At 39.2% G+C, this 23,666-nt stretch overlaps 1 pseudogene; it reads left to right on the forward strand.

Annotated features, from left to right (window-relative positions):
* Positions 1 to 4,398: 4,398 nt before the first annotated feature.
* Positions 4,399 to 8,082, forward strand: LOC134368418 (cytochrome c oxidase subunit 1-like; annotated as a pseudogene).
* The last annotated feature ends 15,584 nt before the right edge of the window (positions 8,083 to 23,666 follow it).

Consider the following 23,666-nt stretch of genomic DNA (forward strand, 5'->3'; position numbering starts at 1 on the left):
CTAGTCTGTGATATTCTGTTATAGCACCACAAAAAGACTAAGACACTGGAGTAGGGTGATTATTGTCTAAAAGTTTTCCATCTTGCTAGCCTGCCATTTTTTATGGTCCTCTGGCTAGAGAGAGATGGTTTTTCATGGAGCATTTTAAGTCTGCACTCACTGGTGTTCACTGGTTATATGCTTTTGCAACACCCAACCCAGGTTATATGAGGCAAAAAGAAAACTCATGGAATTTAAAACCATGCCATTCCTCTGGCCTTGAGGCTCCTAGCTGGTTTTCCTCATTTTCTCCACCTTTTAGAATCTTCTTATGTTTGTTTATATATAATGTTCAGAGTTGATCATTGTATTTAGTGGGAGGAATGTGGAGAAGTACATGTACTTCTCCATCATATCACAGAACCATAAGTCCAGGAAACAATTGGATACAGCTACATTTTGATGCAGCTATTTTGATATAACATCAGAACAATTATGTTAAAACACAAGAATACTTTTATTACTAGGTAATGTACATATGAATTGTTCCTGCCTCTCACTTCATCCTATCCCTGACCTCCTTGGAACTGGGAACTCCTACATCTCTCTTAGGAAAAACAGAATTGCTTAAGATTAATGGGTTCCCTAATGCTTGCAGAAGAGAACTTGTATTGAATTTTGTCCTCTGGCTTCTCCTGAGATGACTCCCATCAATGGTTTATATGATTATCTGAGGAGAAAAGATATGGCATTTGCATCAAGGTGGAAATAGAAATAGAAATTGGATAGCTGTAGCATCTGACTTGCAGCAAATGAAGACTTAGCTCTTACACTTATCCTGAAGTGGTTTTTATTAGAGTAGAGATAGATACAGTGATTAGCTTTGAGGTCAATAATAGTAAACTGTAGTCCAAGGCTACAAAAGTTATTGAAGTAGTGTCTTAACTGGTAGAGTTTATGACCACACCAAGGTAACCTAAGGGTAAATGGTTTGCCACTTTCCTGAAAAAGCAATCACTATTTTATCGTTTTTAGAATTTTCTCCCCTTCTCTTTCGACATGAAATCATGGTGTTTGCCATCATCATCTTAACTCCTGTTGCTCAGGACTCTTAGTTGGAAAAGAGACAGAAAACTAGAGGTAGGGGTACCTAGAATTGTGCAAATTGAGCCTATTGAGTGAATGTTGATATATATATGTATATATATATGTATATATGTATATATATATAATCCATACCTCCTTTAGATAATATCATCAAAGGCCATAAAGATAACTTTCGAATTTAAGTGACAATGAATAAAGAGTCCAGAATGTTTGCTCAATAAGCTTATTTGCAAATCATGTGATTTTTAAAAAGTTAAATGAGTTTTGAGAGTGCATCCTCAATAGAATTTCTTTCTATCTAATTTTTTCCCTTAAGCATTATAGTATAGTTGTTAAGAGCTCTAACACTGAAGTCAGACTGAATGGCTTCAATTCCTAGCTTTGCCATTAACTACTTGTGAGACTCTGGGCAAATTCTATAATTTTCCAGACCCTTGGTTTCTTTAGTGGTAAAATAGCATTATGGTAGCACCTATTTCTTAGCATTATTATGAGATGTAAGTGAAATAAAAATTATGAATGCCTGGAAAAACCGGTCCCATTGGAAGCATTCAATACATATTAGCTAAAATGATAAGCACTTTTTTTTTTTTTCAGGAGAATATGTCTAGTTATGCTGATGGGCCCCAGCTGCTGAGAGTATTTACTGGCCCTTGTTTTCTCCCATTCTGACCCTGGAGTAAGGTATAGAGTTGGATAGTGCTTTAGTTTTTAGGGTATTCATAGTAGTACAAGTGCTTTAATGAATTTTTGGATCTTTTCTGTTATAACAGCTTGTGGGATTGTAAGGTATTTGTCCAGAAAATCTGGCAATTAGACCATTGTGCGTAACAATTTCAGAAATCTAAACCAGGGTAAAATAAATCAGGCAAATGAAGTACAAAATGTGACTAAGACGAAGGTATCACATCTTCCTCTAATTTCAATGGGGTTTGGGTCTCTTGCAAGAATGTAGACTGAGAATGTATATTTTAGGCTGATATGCCTGTACGTATGTATGTCAGTTTCTTACTATTCAGGATCTCCCTCCAGGGAATACTGATACCGTTTTACTGTTACTTATCTATAGCATCTAGAATGACTTCAGTTTATCATAATTTTATGTCTGAATATAGCATCAAGTAGTTTGACCTTTTTAAAGCTTTCTTAAAGGGATGGTTATCTGAAGAGTAATAATTTTCAGTCACTAAATTAGATCTAAGACTGTGTAAAGCTTTTTTTAAAACTTATTTATCAATTCACCAAAATTTACCGAGTATCTGCTATGTGCTTACAGGTACCTTGCTAGGCTCTGGTTATATAACTGAAAACAAGAGAAACAAGGCCTTTGTCTTCATGGGATTTCAATCTAGTGGAGAGGGAGACAGAGGATCAAAAATCTAAACAAATAAGATTAATTTCTGGATAAGTTTCTGAAATAAACAGCATGCTGTGATAAAGAATAAATAGAGGGAAACTGTTAGCTTAATTTGGGGAAGGCCCCTATGAAGGAAAAATAATTAAGCTGATATTTGAGGATAAGAATAAGATATAAGATATATAAATAGGATATAAATATGGTATTTAAAGACCTGAGAGAAGAGGATTCTAGGAATTGAAATGCATGACAGTGAAGAAATTTGTGCATTCTTGCGGCTGAAAGAAGATCAATAATACCTGATTAAAGAGGATAATAATACTGTTAATTCTTCTTTAAATGTTTGGTAGAATTTACCAGGGAAGCCATCTGAGCCTGGACTTTTCCTTGTTGAGAGGTTTTGGATTAATGGTTCTATATCCTTACTTGTTATATAGGTGTATTCAGGTTTTCTCTTTCCTTTTGAGTCAATTTAGTAGGTAAGAAATCCAGTGTTTGCATTTGGTAATTCCTTAGATGGGGCTGATGAGGACAAATATTTGTGCTAATGAAGCCGAGAGCATGTATATAAACCACATATGTGACATGTGAGCTACACATCTTGTTCTTTGGCTTGACCAGCTTTCTATCAAAAGCATATCTTTAATCACAAGAGTTGAAGGAGTGGTGATGATTCTTATGAAGGAACAACTCTGCCTTCATATTTTGTTGAGGGAGCACCAAGATTGTTATATTTATATTTGAGTGCTGCGTTCCACCCCTTAAAACATAGCTCTCTGTTTGTAGGAGGCAGATGGGTTATGAATAGCCATTCCATGTCTACACTAAAAGTTTAAAAAATATGTATTAATAGAAGCTAATTGAACATAGTTTACCACTTGCTTTTTGCCTTGTATAATTCCTGTTATTATTTACTATATTCAGCCTGTTCCATCCTTACCTCCCCCAGATGCTTGTCACCTGAAAAACAGATCTCTCTCATTATTGGACTCTTGATATCTGAGAAATCAGAGCATTGGCAAGTTGGTATTCTGAAATCCCCATTAGAAAAAAGCAGAATCAGGAGGGTGGGAGGCAGTGCCTGACAGTGGAGCAGAAGCATATCCCAGCATAGTTTCAATATGACTTGAGCAGTGTGGGTAACATGGTTCCTAAAATTGAATGAGGCACTTGGAGAAAACTTAGTCTTCCTTGGACTATTCTCTTCAACCTGCTTTCTGTCTCTGCTGATTTATGGAAGTTGGAAAACATATTCACTAAACTCCTATAAAATTGAGTTCCAAATAGTTTCACCATGGCAACCCTATCATTGCCTAGACATATGCTGTATGTAGTTCTTTTGAGAACCCAAGTGTTTGTTAAAGGAGCCCACACAAATCTTCCATGGAGTTTTAACAGCCTTCATAGAGAAGAAGGTTCCATATGATTCTTAGGATCAGGAGGGACTCAGGCTTGGCCTCAGATTCCTAGTTTACTAGAGAGAAAGTGGTAAGTGAATGATGATCAGGGCTTCTTACCCTGGATTTCATTGATGGTCTGAGGGGATGGGGGGTCTGTGAACCTCTATAAATTTAATGAAAAATTTGGTATGTATATTTTCCTCTGAAATAAAGAGAGAAAGTTCACAGCATTCATCAAGTTTTCAGAAAATTGCATAGCTTCTCTTGTACCTTTGAGAACCCTTGCCTTAATTAATCTGTTAGGTAAATCCAGATTTTGCTGTATCTACTTTTAAAACTTCATTAAAATGGTATGAAGATAGATAGATTCTAATGGGATTTTAAAGAAAAAAGCATCCTCAATTAGCATTAAAACCCATAACCTGCTTGCTACTCTATCATACTGGTAATTGACAACTGTACCCCAAATCTTCTTAAGATAACTGCTAGCTCATAAAGTCAACCATATTAAATGGCATACAGTCCCCATTGGAAAAGTGTGCTGCCCTGAGCTAAATGGTGGCTGGAGAGACTCTCACTGCTATTGAGGGATTGATTGATATGGCAATGACTCCAGACCAAACTATGAGGTAGGAATGAAGAAGTGAATGTTGCAATGGTTTACTGACAGGTACCATGCTGCATATTTTCATAAACTAAATTCAGTGTTCACAACCATCTTGTGAGGTAAATATTGATATCCTAATTCTATAAGCTCATAACAGTGAAATGATTTGCTAAAGGTCTCAGTAAAGTGTCAGAGCTGAAACTGAATCCTCGTATTTTTGCCATTGCCTAAGGTATTATGGAAGCCTGGAACTGGGAGTAGGGAGGGTACCCCAAGGGGTTTTTGAACTAGATTCTTGTCTTTGAGGCTGAGAAGTAATTCACTTCCCACATCCTTAAGAGATGTGGGTAGTCTATGCTCTAGGGTGACTCAGTGGCTCCAGCAAGTGCAGGTCCTACTGCTGGGGAGGGCACTGTTCTGTCCACTCGAGCAGCTCTGAGTTTTGATTCTGTTCGTATGTTCTCTAAATAGCACTGGCATTAGCCCACACTGAAATCACCTTCTCAAGAATTCGAGGTGCTGTGCAAACAGCTAACAGTGAGCATTGTCAAAAGCCGTATGAAAGGACTAGAATTTGTCTGGTGAACAAAAACTTTGCAATCATAACACCTTTTACTCCCAGAGCAAGCACAACTTTTTCTTAGTGAAGGAAGCAAGCAAACGTTTCATTTTCTGAATAATAATGCTCTTTAAAAGGATAGTGCCAGTAATTTAGCCCTTGATTTCCTTCTCTTTGCATTTAGTACCTTCAGAGGAGAAAAAGCATGTTTCCAAATACATATTTTTCAATGCACTGAAAGGAGAACTTGTGTTCCGGTTACTTGAGTGGATCCATATGAGCTTTATTGACAAGGTAATAAGCATGGTATTTCAAAGTGTGGTCCACAGCACCCCTAACATTAGAATCACCTTAGTACTTATTTAAAATGCAGATTCCTGGTCTCCATTCTAGACCAACTGATGTGGGTAGGGGAGATGAGGCTTGGGAATATACATTTTAGCTATCCCTATGGAGATTTTTATGCACTGAAGTCTGAAAATCACTGCAATAGAAGTACACACCCCATGATAACTTGAGTTAGAGTACTTTTGCTATAATGGCATTTGGCTAAAATGAATACAGTAATTACTTACAGTCCTGGAGAAAAAGCCAAGTTAAATGCAGCTTTTCTGTAGTGAATCTGCACATGAAAAAGAGTTGAAAAAATTGTGGATAAGAGCTTCAAGAACTTGGAGGGCTGAAAGACATATTCTGTGATACTCCAGGGGTCAGAGCTAGTCATATTTTAAGAAGGGGCAGACTTGGAGAGACTAAATCTGCAACTAGACTGGCCTAACTGGGTTGAGGCAGCACAGATTTAGCTGCAGAGTCTAGGAGGAAGTTGATAGTACAATAGGCAGAACAGGTTACTCCCAAATATGGAAACAGCATGTTAAAGTCTAGGTGAGGAATTGACTATGCATGTATGTGAGTGTACATGCATGTGTGTGTTCTCATAAGATGGAGTGAGGCAACTGCAATGGCAAATTGAGAAGTAAACAATACAGTAAAGGCCCTCTTATCTGATATGATCAGGACTAAAGTTAACTAATCAAAATCAATTATATCAGGGAATCTTAAAGATACATGTCTAAATATCTCATTTTAATATAAAACATTCATTTAAGAGTTTTACATACTATTTATTCTCTATCAAATGTAATGCCCTCAAATATCCTGGTATCAGCATACTTATTCTTCTCTTCTGTCTGAAGGTGTGAATCTTCAATTGTCCCAATGGTCCTGGAATTACTCACTTGATGATTGAGGATGAAAGAGCAGTTTTATTTGCAACCTAGGGCCAAACCTCTGTGGAAAGTTCTAGATGATAATTATAGCTAGGGAATGTGTTCTACCCTCTTTATTACTTTCCTCCAGGGAGGAAATATTGTATCCATGGAAAAATCTAATTATAACTTACTTTGCCTTTTATAGAATACAAAGATTTCTCCCTCATTTATCTATAGAGACACACATATATGAAAAAACAGACAAGCAAGCAAGCAAGCAAGCAGGATTTCCAAATTAAGAGTCTTTAATCATGAAACCACCATATGTTACTTATTTCCCCTTAATGAAACTCAGTTGGCCTTGGCCTACCTTCTTAAAAACAGTAGTCATAATGTATGTCTCCTCTGTTCTTGGGAAAAGAACATTTGGATTTCTCATAATACAGAATTTGAAATCATGTCTGACTAACTCCAGAACCTAGTGAGATTGAAGATCTAGTGTTGGATGGATTTGAATAAGCATAAATGTTGAGGGTAGATCACTGGATCAGAATTCAATCTAGGTGTATTAAATTTTGAAAAATTGGTTAATGGACATAAAACATCTACTTAGGAAAAATAAGTTAAATTGATATACAGTCAAGCTAGGCAGCTATAATTAATAGTAACTTACTGCATGTTATGAAATGGCTAGAGGAGATCAAATGTCCCCAACACAAACAAATGATTATGTTTTGTAATGATGAATATGCTGCTTATCCTGATTTGATCATCATGTATTGTACGCAAGTATTGACATTCAACTCTGTGCCTCATGAATATGTATAATCAATTAGGTTTCAATAAAAATTTCATCTCTTCTAATCACGCTTTGACTTGTCAATTATTGAGGTACTGTATCCAAGGCAAAATTTAAAATAGTGCCAGGAAGATATTATTTTTACATTTGATTTAAAATTTTTATCAAAGCAATGTGTACTCACAGTTTAAAAAGTCAACTTGTACTACAAGGCATATATATAAAAGAAGCACTCCTCCTACCTACCCTCACCACCCCCGATTCCTGCTCCCCATAGTTATTTCTTCTGTTATTATCTTTATATTTTTAAAACACCTTTTATCAAATTTTTTGATTTTTAACTTTTAGACAATGTCTAGTGATTTCATACTATTTAATATGAAAACTTAATCTTCAAAATCTTCCTCCCCTCATACATAGAAGAGGTGGCTTCGGCAACTGACTAGTTCCCCTCATGATTGGGGTCCCCGATATAGCGTCCCCTCAGATAAACAACATAAGCTCCTGACTCCAGCCCGCATCGTTCCTCCTCTTACTCGCCTCCTCAATAGTGGAGGCCGGCACTGGAACAGGCTGGACCGTCTACCCACCCCTAGCCGGAAATGTGGCCCACGCTGGAGCTTCCGTGGACCTTACAATTTTTTCCCTACACCTGGCAGGCATCTCCTCCATCCTAGGGACAATTAACTTCATCACTACCATTATTAATATAAAACCACCGGCAATATCCCAGTACCAGACCCCTCTGTTTGTGCGATCAGTACTAATCACAGCCATCCTCCTGCTTCTCTCCCTCCCCGTCCTAGCCGCCGACATCACCACGCTACTGACTGATCGAAACTTAAACACCACATTCTTCGACCCTACGGGAGGAGGAGACCCCATCCTAGACCAACACCTATTCTGATTCTTCGGACATCCCGAAGTCTACATCCTCATTCTCCCCGGCTTCGGAATAGTCTCACATATCGTAACCTATTATTCAGGTAAAAAAGAACCTTTCAGGTATATAGGAATGGTTTGGGCTATAATATCCATTGGTTTTCTAGGCTTTATCGTCTGAGCCCACCACATATTTACAGCAGGAATAGACGTAGACACTCGAGCGTACTTCACATCAGCCACAATAATCATCGCAATTCCCACAAGCGTAAAAGTATTCAGCTGACTAGCCACACTGCACGGAGGAAATATCAAGTGATCTCCTGCTATACTATGAGCTCTGGGCTTCATTTTCCTATTTACAATTGGAGGTCTGACAGGAATTGTACTGGCCAACTCATCACTAGACATCGTATTACACGACACATGCTATGTACTAGCACATTTCCACTATGTATTATCTATAGGAGCAATATTTGCTATCATAGGAGGCTTCGTCCACTGATTCCCTCTACTTTCAGGCTACACCCTTAACACTACCTGAGCTAAAATTCACTTCACGGTCATATTCATAGGTGTAAACCTGACATTCTTTCCACAACACTTCCTAGGCCTATCAGGAATACCACGATGACATTCCGACTACCCGGATGCATACACCATGTGAAATACAGTATCATCCATAGGATCATTTATCTCCTTAACGGCAGTTATACTAATGATCTTCATGACATGAGAAGCCTTCACCTCAAAACGATAAGTTTCAACGGTAGAACTTCTCACCACAAATCTAGGGTGACTACACGGCTGCCCCCCTGCTTACCACACATTTGAGGAACCAGTATATGTAAAGACCCAACGAGAAAGGAAGGAATCGAACCTCCCAAGAATGGTTTCAAGCCAATCCCATAACCTCTATGACTTCCCCACAAGTGAGATATTAGTAAAAACATTACATGACTTCGTCAGAGTCAACTTATAGGCCCAAATCCTTTATATCTCTATGGCACACCCGCTACAACTAGGACTTCAAGACGCCACCTCCCCCATCATGGAAGAACTATTATATTTCCACAACCACACCTTCATAATCGTGTTCCTAATCAGCTCCTAAGTCCTTTACATTATTTCCCTAATATTAACCACAAAACTCATGCACACAAGCACTATAAATGCCCAAATGGTGGAAACCATATGAACTATTTTACCCACTGTTATCAATTGCCCTTCCATCACTATGGATCCTCTATATAACAGATGAGATCAATCACCCCCTCTTAACTGTCAAAGCCATGTGCCACCAGTGATACTGAAGTTACAATATACAGATTATGCAAACCTAAACTTCTACTCATATATAACTCCCACCCCCAACCTAAAACCAGGGGAACTCTGACTCCTAGAAGTAGACAACTGAACAGTATTCCCAATGGAAACCCCAATCCGCATGCTAATCTCACACGAAGATGTGCTGCACTCATGAACCGTACCCTCGCTAGGCCTAAAAAAGGACGCCTAAAAACGGACGCGATCCCGGGACGTTTAAGTCAAACAACCCTAACAGCAATGTGACCGGACTTATTCTACGGGTAGTGCTCAGAAATCTGCAGCTCAAACCACAGCTTCATGCCCATCGTACTTGAACTCGTCCCACTCAAACACTTTGAAGATTGATCAACCTTAACACTATAAGCACATCGTGAAGCTAAATAGCATTAACCTTTTAAGTTAAAGAATGGAAGCATTGGCCTTCCCACAATGAGATGCCACAATTAGATACCTCAACATGATTCACCACCATTATATTTATAATCCTAACACTCTTCATTACACTTCAACTAAAACCCTCAAAATTCACCTACCCCTCTAACCCCACAGAAAAAAATTATCAAAATACCAAAACACACAAATCTATGAGAAAAAAAAATGAATGAAAATCTATTTACCTCTTTTACCACCCCCACGATAATGGGAATACCCATCGTAGCCCTCATCATTCTCCTACCCAACGCAATGTATCCTCTTCCCCCCTGCCTCATCAACAATCACCTAACCTCTCTACAAATATGACTAATCCAACTTATTCTGAAACAACTGATGGCAACCCACAAGACCAAAGGACAATTGTGATCCTTAATACTAACCTCACTAATCCTATTTGTTGGTTCAACAAACCTACTAGGCCTGCTACCCCACTCATTCACACCAAACTATCCCTAAACTTAGGCATAGCAATCCCCCTGTGAGCCGGAACGGTGATCCTAGGCTTTTGCCACAAAACAAAAGAATCTCTAGCCCACCTTCTACCCAAGGTACACCCACCACCCTTATCACAATACTCGTAACTATCGAAACCATCAGCCTCTTCATCCAACCTGTAGCCCTGGTCGTACAATTAACAGCTAACATCACAGCTGGCCACCTGCTTATGCACCTCATCAGAAATGCTACACTAGTACTAACAACCGTAAGCCCCCTGACAGCCTCAGCTACTTTAACCCTCCTTACCCTACTCACTATCCTCGAACTTACCATAGCCCTAATCCAAGCTTACGTATTTGCCCTCCTAGTAAGCCTCTATCTACATGACAACACCTAATGACCCACCAAACCCATGCCTACCACATAGTAAACCCCTGCCCCTGACCACTCACAGGAGCCCTATCTGCCCTACTCACAACATCTGGCCTGACGATATGATTCCACTTCAATTCCAGTACCCTACTAACTCTAGGATTGCTAACTAACCTATTAACCATGTACCAATGATGACAAGATGTAGTACGAGAAAGCACCTTCCAGGGCCACCATACAAGTATTGTCCAAACAGGGCTACGATACGGAATGATCCTATTTATTACATCCAAAGTTTACTTCTTCGCCGGGTTCTTCTGAGCCTTTTATCACTCAAGCCTAGCCCTGACCCCCAGCCTAGGAGGTTACTGACCACCAGCGGGCATCAACCCCCTCAGTCCTATCAACACACTAGTACTGCTAGCCTCCGGAGTGTCCATCACCTGGGCCCACCACAGCCTCACAGAAGGAAACTGCAAACATATGCTCCAAGCCCTCTTCATCACAATCTCCCTGGGCACTTACTTTACATTCCTCCAAATCTCAGAATACCTTGAAACCTCCTTTACCATTTCCGACAGTGTGTATGGATCAACATTCTTTGTAGCAACAGGTTTCCATGGCCTCCACGTAATGATTGGATCCACCTTCCTCACCGTCTGTCTTCTGCACCAACTAAAATTCCACTTCACATCCAAACACCATTTTGGCTTTGAAGCTGCAGCCTGATATTGACACTTTGTAGATGTAGTCTGACTGTTCCTAAACATCTCCATTTACTGATGAGGATCCTATTCTTTCAGTATCAGCTAGTATAGTTGACTTCCAATCAATGAGATCTGGTCAGAAAAGAATAATCAATCTAGCATTAACCCTCTTAACCAACTCAATACTAGCGCTCTTACTCATTGCCATTGCCCTCTGACTCCCTCAAACATATACCAGAAAAATCAAGTCCATACAAATGCGGGTTTGACCCAGTAGGATCTGCCCGCCTACCATTCTCCATAAAATTCTTCCTGGTAGCCATCACATTCCTACTATTTGATCTAGAAATTACCTTACTGTTACCCCTCCCATGAGCCACCCAAACAAATAACCTCAAACTAATACTCACCATGGCACTTATCCTGATTCTCACACTGGCACTAAGCCTAGCCTACGAATGAGCCCAAAAAGGCCTAGAATGAGCTGAATATAGTATTTAGTTTAACTAAAACAATTGGTTTCGACCCATTAAATTGCGACACTTCATAACTACTAAATGCCTCCAATTTATATCAACATCATCTTATCATACACCATATCCCCCATAGGGCTATTAACGTACAGATCCCACTTTATATCCTCTCTATTATGCTTGGAGGGCATAATATTATCCCTATTCGTCGTAGCTACCCTGCTATCCCTAAACCTACACTTCACCCTATCCTTCCCGCTCCCCATCATCCTCCTAATCTTCGCAGGCTGCGAAACCGCCGTGGGCCTAGCACTTCTAGTAATGATCTCTGACACTTACGGCCTAGACCTTGTGCAAAACCTTAACCTCCTACAATGCTAAAACTTATTATCCCCACAATCATACTAATCCCCACCACGTGGTACTCCAATAATAACATAATCTGAATCAACTCAACAACCCACAGCCTACTAATTAGCCTCATCACTCTTCTTTTCTTGAACCACAACAATGAGAAGAGCACAACCACATCATTAAGCTTCTTCTCAGACCCCCTCTCAACCCCGCTTCTAGTATTAACAACCTGACTCCTCCCCCGAATAATTGTAGTGAGGCTAACACCACCTCTTTCATCGTATTCCCCAAATATATGGCTAAATCAATATTTAGTATTTGTATTATGGCTATTTAAATATTATGAACTACTAAGTATATATGATTATATTTTCTTAGAAATTCTGTTTTTATTTGGAATTAATAATGGGCTCATATTTGGTTTAATTTTCTATGTACCTATTATAATTCCACTAGAGCTGTAAGCCCTCTTTATACAGAAAGGCACAGGAGGTAATTTATCAATTCTATTTATTTTTCCTTGAAGACATCCTTTCTAAAGCTCCCCAACATTCCATTTAGGTCTGGACTGGTTGTTTTTTTATGTCTCCTGTACCTAAAAAAACTGTCATCCTGGAGTTTCCTTTTACCATCATCAAGAAAATTGATTTTTCTTTTGTACTGATTCTCTGTTTTCAGGATCCTGCGGTGTCACCTTTTTTTGTTTACTCCCTTGTCTCTGGTGGAGCCCATCCTTTATTTTTTGAGCTCTTGCAAGCCTGAAAATGTCTTTAGTCAATCTTCATATCTCATATGAAGTATAGAATTCTAGGTCAAAAAGCACTATCCCTCAGAATTTTGAAGGCATAGTTCCTCTTTCACCTTCTAGTGTTGCTATCGAGATGTTCAATGTTATTCTCTTTTATAATCCGTTTTACGTCTCGTGTTCTTTCTCTCTGAAATCTTTTAAAACTTTCTCTCCATTCTTGATGCTCTGAAATTTCATTATGATGTGGCTTGTTGTAGTAATTATTCTGCTGAACCTTTTAAATGTGTAAAGATGACATAACCCTTAAATGTAGGACATTTTCTTGAATTATTTAATTATCTTCCCTTTATTTTCTCTTTGTAAAAGCACTATTAGTTGGATGTTGAATGCCCTGAACTGACCCTATGTTTTATTATTTCTCTCTTACTGTCCACCTCTTTGTTCTTTTGTTGCAATTACTAGGAAAAACTTTTCAACTTTCTTCCAACCTATGTGCACTTATTTATATATACATATATTTAATTTTTAAGACCTTTCTTTTTCTTTAAATTCTTTTCTTACAACATAATTTTTCTTGTTTCATGGATAGAATATCTTCTCTTAACTCTCTAAAGATGTTAATTACTTATAGATTAAAAATGTTTTATTCTGTTTTCTGCATTATCTGTCCTATGAGCTTCTTTTGTTTTAATATCTGTACTTCGCGTTAGAGGCTGCCCTCAAATGTAGAATGGTATGTGACTATATGCTCATATTTAAGAGTGAAGTATTCAAACTTAATTGGGGAACACTTCTGACTGTGATAGAAATAACTGATAGTTGTCCTCCTGCTATAAACAACTAGAAAACTGGACATAATATACAAAATGACAGTTTTTCAGACCTTGGACTAGAGGCAGTACACGACTGTGATCTCTGAGAGAAGGAAAAACAAGGTGCTCCCTGTGATCAGCTTAGCATTCTCCCTGAAGGCCCATTCCAGGCTTCAGCACAGGAAGAATGGTACCCATTATAGTTTGGGGAGTCTGACATTGTAGTTTGCGGAGTCAAAAGCAGCCAGACTTTGCAGTGTAGGGTACCTTGACATTGGTAATGGTTGGAGAATTTATACCGCGGCAATCAGCAAAAGCTACAGTAAGTGTTGTTTTCTTGTTTGTTTGTATCCACACCTCAAGAGAGCCTGTTGGTAAACATTTACCAGCATGACACTAGTAACAGTCATTGTCCTTAAGCATACTTTGACTTGTAGAAATGGGATGGAATAGCAAGTCCAGGAATAGACCTACACATATATGAGTTACTTCAAAAAGTTCCTGGAAAGATTCTTGCTATCTTTCAATTCTATTCTTTCACAAACTTTAAAAAATACCCTTGAGCTCTTTGTATATTCTGGCTATTAATCCCTTGCCAGATATGTGGTTTGTAATATTTTCTCCCATTCTGTAGGTTGTCTATTCACTCTGTTGTTTGTTTCCTTTGCTGTGCAGAAGCTTTTTAGTTTGATATAATCCTATTTGTTTATTTTTTCTTTTGTCATCTGTGCTTTTGGGGTCTTATTCATAAAGTCTTTGCCAAGTCCTACATCCTGGAGGGTTTCCCCTATGTTTTCTTCCAGGAGTTTTAAAGTTTCAAGTCTTATATGTAAATCTTTAATCCATTTTGAGTTGATTTTGGCATATGGTGAAAGGTACAGATCAAGTTTTATTTTTCTACATATGGATATCCAGTTTTCCCTGCACCATTTATTAAAGAGACTCTCCTTTCCCTATTGTATGTTCTTGGTGCCCTTGTCAAAGATGAGTTGGTTGTAGATGGTTGTAGTTGGTTGCCAAAGATGGGTTGATTTCTGGTTTCTTTATTCTTTTCCATTTGTCCGCATGTCTGTTTTTACGCCAGTACCATGCTGTTTTGGTTACTATAGATTTGTAATATAGTTTGAAGTCATGAAGTGTACTGCCTCTGGATTTACTTTTTTTGGTCAGGATTGCTTTGTTTAGTCAGGGTTTATTTTTTTCCATATGAATGTTAGGATTGTTTTTTCTATTTCTGTGAAGAATGTCATTAGTATTCTGGAGGGGATCACAGCAAGTCTGTACATGGCTTTAGGTAGTATGGACATTTTCACTACTTTGATTCTTCCAAGTCATGAACAAGGAATGCCTTTCCATCTTTTGGTGTCCTCTTTAATTTCTTTCAGCAGTGATTTGTAGTTCTCATTGTAGAGGTCTTTTGTCTCCTTGGTTAGATTTATTCCTAGGTATTTTATTTTTTGGTGACTATTGTAAATGAGCTTGCTTTCTTGATTTCTTTTGTTCTAGTTTGTTATTGGAGTGTAAAAACACTGATAACTTTTGTATATTGATTTTTTTTTTTTAAAATTTTATTTTGTCGATATACATTGTGGCTGATTATTGCTCCCCATCACCAAAACCTCCCTCCCTTCTCCCTCCCCCCATCCCCCCCAACAATGTCCTTTCTGTTTGCTTGTCGTATCAACTTCAAATAATTGTAGTTGTTATATCTTCTTCCCCCCCCCCGGTTTGTGTGTGTGTGTGTGTGTGTGTGTGTGAATTTATATATTAATTTTTAGCTCCCACCAATCAGTGAGAACATGTGGTATTTCTCTTTCTGTGCCTGACTTGTTTCACTTAATATAATTCTCTCAAGGTCCATCCATGTTGTTGCAAATGGCAGTATTTCATTCGTTTTTATACCTGAGTAGTATTCCATTGTGTAGATGTACCACATTTTCCGTATCCACTCATCCGATGATGGGCATTTGGGCTGGTTCCAACTCTTGGCTATTGTAAAGAGTGCTGCGATAAACATTGGGAAACAGGTATACCTTCGACTTGATGATTTCCATTCCTCTGGGTATATTCCCAACAGTGGGATAGCTGGGTCGTATGGTAGATCTATCTGCAATTGTTTGAGGAACCTCCATACCATTTTCCATAGAGGCTGCACCATTTTGCAGTCCCACCAACAATGTATGAGAGTTCCTTTTTCTCCGCAGCCTCGCCAGCATTTATCGTTCATAGTCTTTTGGATTTTAGCCATCCTAACTGGGGTGAGATGGTATCTCAATGTAGTTTTGATTTGCATTTCCCGGATGCTGAGTGATGTTGAGCACTTTTTCATATGTCTGTTAGCCATTTGTATATCTTCCTTAGAGAAATGCCTACTTAGCTCTTTTGCCCATTTTTTAATTGGGTTGCTTGTTTTCTTCTTGTACAGTTGTTTGAGTTCCTTATATATTATGGATATTAATCCTTTGTCAGATATATATTTGGCAAATATTTTCTCCCACTCTGTTGGTTGTCTTTTAACTCTTCTAGTTGTTTCTTTTGCTGTGCAGAAGCTTTTTAGTTTGATATAATCCCATTTGTTTGTTTTTCCTTTGGTTGCCCGTGCTTTTGGGGTCGTATTCATGAAGTCTGTGCCCAGTCCTATTTCCTGAAGTGTTTCTCCTATGTTTTCTTTAAGAAGTTTTATTGTTTCAGGGTGTATATTTAAATCCTTAATCCATTTTGAGTTGATTTTAGTATACGGTGAGAGGTATGGATCTAGTTTCATTCTCCTGCATATCGATATCCAGTTCTCCCAGCACCATTTGCTGAAGAGGCAGTCCCTTCCCCAGTGAATAGGCTTGGTGCCTTTGTCAAAGATCAGCTGACGGTAAGTGTATGGGTTGATTTCTGGATTCTCTATTCTATTCCATTGGTCAGTGTGTCTGTTTTTATGCCAGTACCATACTGTTTTGGTTATTAGAGCTTTGTAGTATAGCTTAAAGTCAGGTAGTGTTATGCCTCCAGCTTTATTTTTTTTGCTCAGCATTTCTTTGGCTATGCGTGGTCTTTTATTGTTCCATATAAATGTCTGGATAGTTTTTTCCATTTCTGAGAAAAATGTCTTTGGAATTTTGATGGGGATTGCATTGAATTTGTATATCACTTTGGGTAGTATGGACATTTTCACTATGTTGATTCTTCCAATCCAAGAGCATGGGATATCTTTCCATCTTCTTGTATCCTCTCTAATTTCTCTCAGCAGTGGTTTGTAGTTCTCATTATAGAGATTTTTCACCTCCTTGGTTAACTCAATTCCTAAGTATTTTATTTTTTTGGTGGCTATTGTAAATGGACAGGCTTTCTTGATTTCTCTTTCTGCATGTTCACTATTGGAGAAAAGAAATGCTACTGATTTTTGTGTGTTGATTTTGTATCCTGCTACTGTGCTGAAATCATTTATCAATTCCAGCAGTTTTTTTGTAGAGGTTTTAGGCTGTTCGATATATAGGATCATGTCATCTGCAAACAGGGACAGTTTGACTTCATCTTTTCCAATCTGGATGCCCTTTATTTCCTTCTCTTCTCTGATTGCTCTGGCTAGTACTTCCAACACTATGTTGAATAGGAGTGGTGAGAGTGGGCATCCTTGTCTAGTTCCTGTTCTTAAAGGAAAAGCTTTCAGCTTTTCCCCATTCAGGATGATATTGGCTGTGGGTTTGGCATATATGGCTTTAATTATGTTGAGATACTTTCCCTCTATACCTAACTTATAGAGGGTCTTTGTCATGAATGAGTGCTGAACTTTATCAAATGCTTTTTCAGCATCTATAGAGATGATCATATGGTCCTTGTGTTTGAGTTTATTAATATGGTGTATCACATTTATTGATTTGCGTATGTTGAACCAACCTTGCATCCCTGGGATGAATCCTACTTGATCGTGATGAATAATTTTACGTATGTGTTGCTGTATTCGTTTGCTAGTAATTTAGTGAGGATTTTTGCATCTATATTCATCAAGGATATCGGCCTGTAGTTTTCTTTTTTGGTTATATCTTTACCTGGTTTTGGTATCAGGATGATGTTTGCTTCATAGAATGAGTTTGTGAGATTTGCGTCCGTTTCAGTCTTTTGGAATAGTTTGTAAAGAATCGGTGTCAATTCCTGTTTGAATGTTTGGTAAAATTCTGCTGTGAATCCATCTGGTCCTGGGCTTTTCTTTGTTGGGAGCCTTCTGATAACAGCTTCAATCTACTTTATTGTTATTGGTCTGTTCAAATTTTCTACATCTTCACGGTTCAGTTTTGGGAGCTTGTGTGTGTCCAGAAATTTATCCATTTCCTCCAGATTTTCAAATTTGTTGGCGTATAGTTGTTTATAGTAGTCTCGAATGATTCCTTGTATTTCAGATTAATCAGTTGTAATATCGCCTTTTTCATTTCTAATTTTGTTATTTGAGTCTTCTCTCTTCTTTTTTTTGTTAGCGATGCTAATGGTTTGTCAATTTTATTTATCTTTTCAAAAAACCAACTTTTTGGTTCGTTGATCTTTTGAATTGTTTTTTGGTTTTCAATTTCATTCAGTTCTGCTCTGATCTTAATGATTTCTTTCCGTCTGCTAACTTTAGGTTTGGATTGTTCTTGTTTTTCTCGTTCTTTAAGGTGAAGTGTTAGGTTGTTCACTTGCTATCTTTCTATTCTTCTGAAGTGACCGTTTAATGCAATAAATTTTCCCCTCAATACTGCTTTTGCAGTATCCCACAGGTTTTGGTATGATGTATCATTGTTTTCATTAGTTTCAATAAACTTTTTGATTTCCTGCTTGATTTCTTCTTGGACCCATATGTCATTAAGTAGAATGCTGTTTAATTTCCATGTGTTTGTATAGTTTCCAGAGTTTTGTTTGTTATTAATTTCTAGTTTTAATCCATTGTGGTCTGAGAAGATACATGGGATAATTCCAATTTTTTTGAATTTATTGAGACTTGATTTGTGACCTAATATGTGATCTATCCTGGAGAATGATCCATGTGCTGATGAGAAGAATGAATATTCTGAGGTTGTTGGGTGGAATGTTCTGTAGATATCTGCCAATTCCAATTGGTCTAGAGTCTTGTTTAGATCTTGTGTTTCTCTACTGATTCTTTGCCTAGATGATCTGTCTAATATTGACAGTGGGGTGTTCAGGTCCCCTGCTATTATGGTTTTAGTGTCTATTTCCTTCTTTAGGTCTAATAGAGTTTGTTTTATAAATCTGGCTGCTTCAACATTGGGTGCGTACATATTTATGATTGTTATGTCTTCTTGATGGATCAGTCCTTTTATCATTAAGTAGTGTCCCTCATTGTCTCTTTTTATGGTTTTTAGTTTAAAGTCTATTTTGTCAGATATAAGAATAGCTACTCCAGCTCGTTTTTCTTTTCTGTTTGCTTGGTAAATCTTTTTCCATCCTTTCACTCTTAGTCTATGTGAATCTTTATGGGTGAGGTGTGTCTCTTGTAGGCAGCATATAGTTGGGTCCTGCTTTTTGATCCAGTCGGCCAGTCTGTGTCTTTTAATTGGGGAATTTAAGCCTTTTACATTAAGAGTTGTTATTGAAAGGTGTTGATTTATTGCTAGCATTTTATTGGTTGTTTGGTTGTCTTAGGTGTCTTTTGTTCCTTGCTTTCTGATTTACTGTTTGTTTTCTGTGTTTGTTGGTTCCTTAGGTTGTAGATAGTGTTTTTGTTAGCTTGTTTTCTCTTCATGAATGCCATTTTTATTATACTAGCGGGTTTAGATTTTTCTTGGGTTTTTATGGCAGTGGTAGTTATTTTTCAGGAACCAAACCCAGTACTCCCTTGAGGATTTCTTGTAAGGGTGGTCGTGTGGTAGTGAACTCCCGCAGTTTTTGTTTGTCTGAGAAATATACTATTTGCCCCTCATTTCGGAAGGATAGCCTTGCAGGGTAGAGTATTCTTGGCTGGCAATCTTTGTCTTTTAGTATTTTGAAAATATCATCCCATTCCTTTCTAGCTTTTAGGGTTTGTGATGAAAAGTCTGATGTTAACCTGATTGGGGCTCCCTTATAGGTGATTTGACGCTTCTCTCTTGCAGCTTTTAAGATTCTCTCTTTGTCTCTGAGTTTTGCCAATTTGACTATGACATGTCTTGGAGAAGGTCTTTTTGGGTTGAATACATTTGGAGATCGTTGAGCTTCCTGGATCTGAAGATCTGTGATTTTTCCTATACCTGGGAAGTTTTCTGCTACTATTTTTTTGAATATGTTTTCAATGGAATCTCCATTTTCCTCCCCTTCTGGAATACCCATGACTCGGATATTTGATCGCTTAAGGTTGTCTGATATCTCTCTCAGATTTTCTTCAATGTCCTTGATTCTTTTTTCTTTCTTTTTGTCTGCTTGTGTTATTTCAAACAGCCCATCTTCAAGTTCAGAGGTTCTCTCTTCAACTTCGACAAGCCTGCTGGTTAAACTCTCCGTTGTGTTTTTTATTTCGTTGAATAACTTCTTCAGTTCAGCAAGTTCTGCTACATCTTTTTTCAGGACATTGATTTCCTTGTACATTTCCTCTTTCAGATCCTGTATACTTTTCCTCATTTCATCATGATATCTAGCTGAGTTTTCTTGTATCTCATTCAGTTTCCTTAGAATTATCACTCGAAATTCCTTGTCAGTCATTTCAAGGGCTTCTTGTTCTATAGGATCTAGAGTTTGAGATTTATTAACTTTTGGTGGTGTACTTTCTTGATTTTTTGTATTTCTGGTATCTTTTTTTTGGTGTTTATTCATTGTGGCCGGGGGTTTCACAGTTCACCGGTTTGAGACTATTGACTAACTAGGATGGTGCTGTGGTTGCCAATTTCGTATGACTCCCTCCGTGACTGCTCAGTTGGCCTCTGGTGCCTTGTGTGTGTGGTTGTCTCGGGTCTTGGGCTTCTCCGGGGAGCCACCTTTCTGGTCAGCTTGGACTCTGGTGGGCTGGTGGATCACATACCACAGGGTTTGTGATCTCTTTTGAGCTTTCACTTCCTGTGCAGGGCTTCTCCCTGTTCCGTGTGCTCTGGCCCAGGCTGTTAGATTGTGCAGTGGCGACCCCACCGGGTGTGTGGTTTCTGTCGAGTCTCCTGCTCCCTGGCCGCACGTCTCCCTACTCTGTGCGTACTGTGCTGGGCTGGGGCGTGTCTTCTGCACCCCTCATCTATCAGCTGGGCCTTCAAGACCCTGCTCAGCACCGCCTCGCCCAGGAAGTCTACCAGGTTTCTGCTGGGCACAGACGACTGGTCTCTCTGGGTGCCTTTGTAGCACTATGTAGATATTTCTCGGGTCTTGTTCACCTTTGTATCCCCCCAGTATAAACCGAGTCTAGCGCCCCCCTGCAGCCTGGTCTCCGGCAGGTTCAAGCAGACCTGGGAACTCTCCTACCACACTATTCCCAACCAGACATTCGTTAGGCTTTTTTCCAAACTGGTGGCCGCAGAGATGGTATCTGCCTCCCAGTAACAGGGAGTTTACCTGGGGCCGGAGTCCAGGGTATGGTGGAGTGACAGTCGGCCCACCCGTACTTCCTTGCCATCCCGACACTGGCCCCGGACACCCCCTCCACCAGCCCCACCAGAGAACCGCGGAGGGAGTGGGAGCGGAGGCCCCCGCGCCAGGCCAAGCATGTGGGAGGGCTCAGTGATAGCCGAGCAGGGCGGAGCTGCCCGCACCTGGGAAAATGGAGGCAGCACCGGGCGGTGAGTGGCCTGGTGGTGCAGGCGGGAGCCGCGTGGGCATCCACCCCCCGAACAGAGCTGTGCCAGGTATCACTCACAGTGCTGTGCCAGGTCGGGTGCTTGCTCTCTGTCTCTGGTTTGCCGCCTTTCCCAGTTCTCGGCCGCTGCCGCCTCGGGCTGTTCAGTCGCGGCGCGGCTTGGGCGCTCCCAGGAATCTTCTTTAATGCCGGTCTGAAACCTCGAATCCTGAATAGGGCAGCTGGCCGCCTTCAGCGCGGCCCCGGCCTCCGGGATCCTGGCTGCATCCACAGCAGCCCTGGTGCCGTGTTCCCTGTTTCGAGACTCGCTTTTGCAGCTAAGAAACAGTTCTTTTCCTGCTCCACACTTCAAAGCTGTTGTCTGTAAATGAGGCAGCCTTTCCTGCCGGGGGCAAAGTGGCGGTCACCCCCCACGACCGGTCAGCAGCAGCAGTCCTCCCTTAAGAGATCGCGAGAGGAATGTCCACAAGATTCCCGGCTGCCTGAGGCCCAGTGGCCATCTTTTCCACCTCAGCTACTCCGCGCCAGCCGCCGCAGCCGCCGCCATCTTGAAAAACTGTATATTGATTTTTGTATCCTGCAACCTTACTGAATTCATTTATCACCTCTAAGAGTTTTTTGGTAGAGTCTCTTGGGATTTCGATATATATAGAATCACGTCATCAGCAGACAGGGACAATCTGACTTCGTCTTTTCCTATTTGGATTCCCTTTATTTCTTTCCCTTGTCTAATTGCTCTGACAAGTACTTTCAATACTATGTTAAATAGAAGTGGTGACTTTACAGTAAAAATACATATAATCCAATTAAAAAATGGGCAAAGAAGCTGAATAGACATTTCTCAAAGTAGGACATACAAATGGCCAACAGGTACATGAAAACAGGTACATCAACATCACTAATCATCAGAGAAATGCAAATCAAACCACTTTGAGATATCATCTCACTCCAGTTAGACAGGCTGTTATAAAAAAGTCTGAGAATAACAAATGCAGGTAAGGATGTGGAGAAAGGGGAAGCCTTCTGTACTGTTGGTGGGACTGTAAATTAGTACAGCCATTATGGAGAACAGTATGGAGGTTTCTCAAACACCTACAGATAGAATTACCATATTTTCCAGCAATCCCAATACTGGGTGTATATATCCAGAGAATTGGAAATCATCATGTCGAAGGGATATCTGCACTCCCATGTTTATCACAGCTCTATTTACAATAGCTAGGCCATAGAACCAACCTAAATGTACATCAATGGATGACTAAATAAGGAAAATGTGGTATATAAACACAATGGAATAGTACTCAGCCATAAAAAAGAGTGAAATTCTGCCACATGCAGCAAGATGGATGAGCCTGCAGAAAATTATGCTAAGCAAAACAATTCAGATGCAGAAAGAGAGAAACCACATGTCCTCACAAGTGGGTGATGAATACATAAACAAATAAATGAGAGAGAGAGAGAGAGAGAGAGAGAGAGAGAGAGAGAGAGAGAGAGAGAGAGAGAGAGAGAGAAAGAGAGAGAGAGAGAAAGGAGCAACAATCACAAGAATACATTGAACTTTTAGAAGGAGAGAAAAGAACTGTAGTTACCAGAGGTGGAAAAGGGGAGAAGAGAGAAGAGGCAGAGGGTTTAACAAGAAATTGGTTAACTGACACAAAGAACTATTATGTATTGTAATGATGACTAAGCTAACTATTCCAGTCTGACCATCTCACATTGTACACAACTACTGAAAGTCAACTTTGTACTCCACATATATGTATAATAAACTATCTTTAAGAAAATTAAAAAATACCTTTGTATGTTCAATTGATTTTTGAAAAAACTGCCAAAGTAATTCACCAGAGAAAGGATAGCCTTGACAGCAAATGGTACTATAATCACTGGAGAACCATATGGAGAAACATTGGCCATTAACTCACATCATACACAAACAATTTAAATTGATTATAGAACTGAACATAAAACTAAAACTATAAAACTTCTAAAAGAGTCCATAGGAAAAAAAAACTTTGCAGCCTTTCACTACACATAAAAAAATAGAAATTGTACTCTTCAAAAAGAAAATTAGCAAAGTCACAGACAGGAAGAAAATATTTGTAATACATCTGATGAAGGACTTTTATCCGTAACATATGAAGGACTCTTACATCTTAAAAAGATAAGCAGCACAACATAAATAGGAAGAAGATTTAAACAGACATCTCACAAAATAAGATATGAATAGTCAATAAGCACATTAAAAGATGCTTAACATCATTAGTCAACAGCAAGATACAAATCAAAAACACAATGAAATACCATTGTACACCGACTAGAATGGCTAAAATTAAGAAGACTAACAATCTCAAATTTGGGGGAGAAT

Source organism: Cynocephalus volans, chromosome X (assembly GCF_027409185.1).
Source record: "Cynocephalus volans isolate mCynVol1 chromosome X, mCynVol1.pri, whole genome shotgun sequence".
Taxonomy (NCBI): Eukaryota; Metazoa; Chordata; class Mammalia; order Dermoptera; family Cynocephalidae; genus Cynocephalus; species Cynocephalus volans.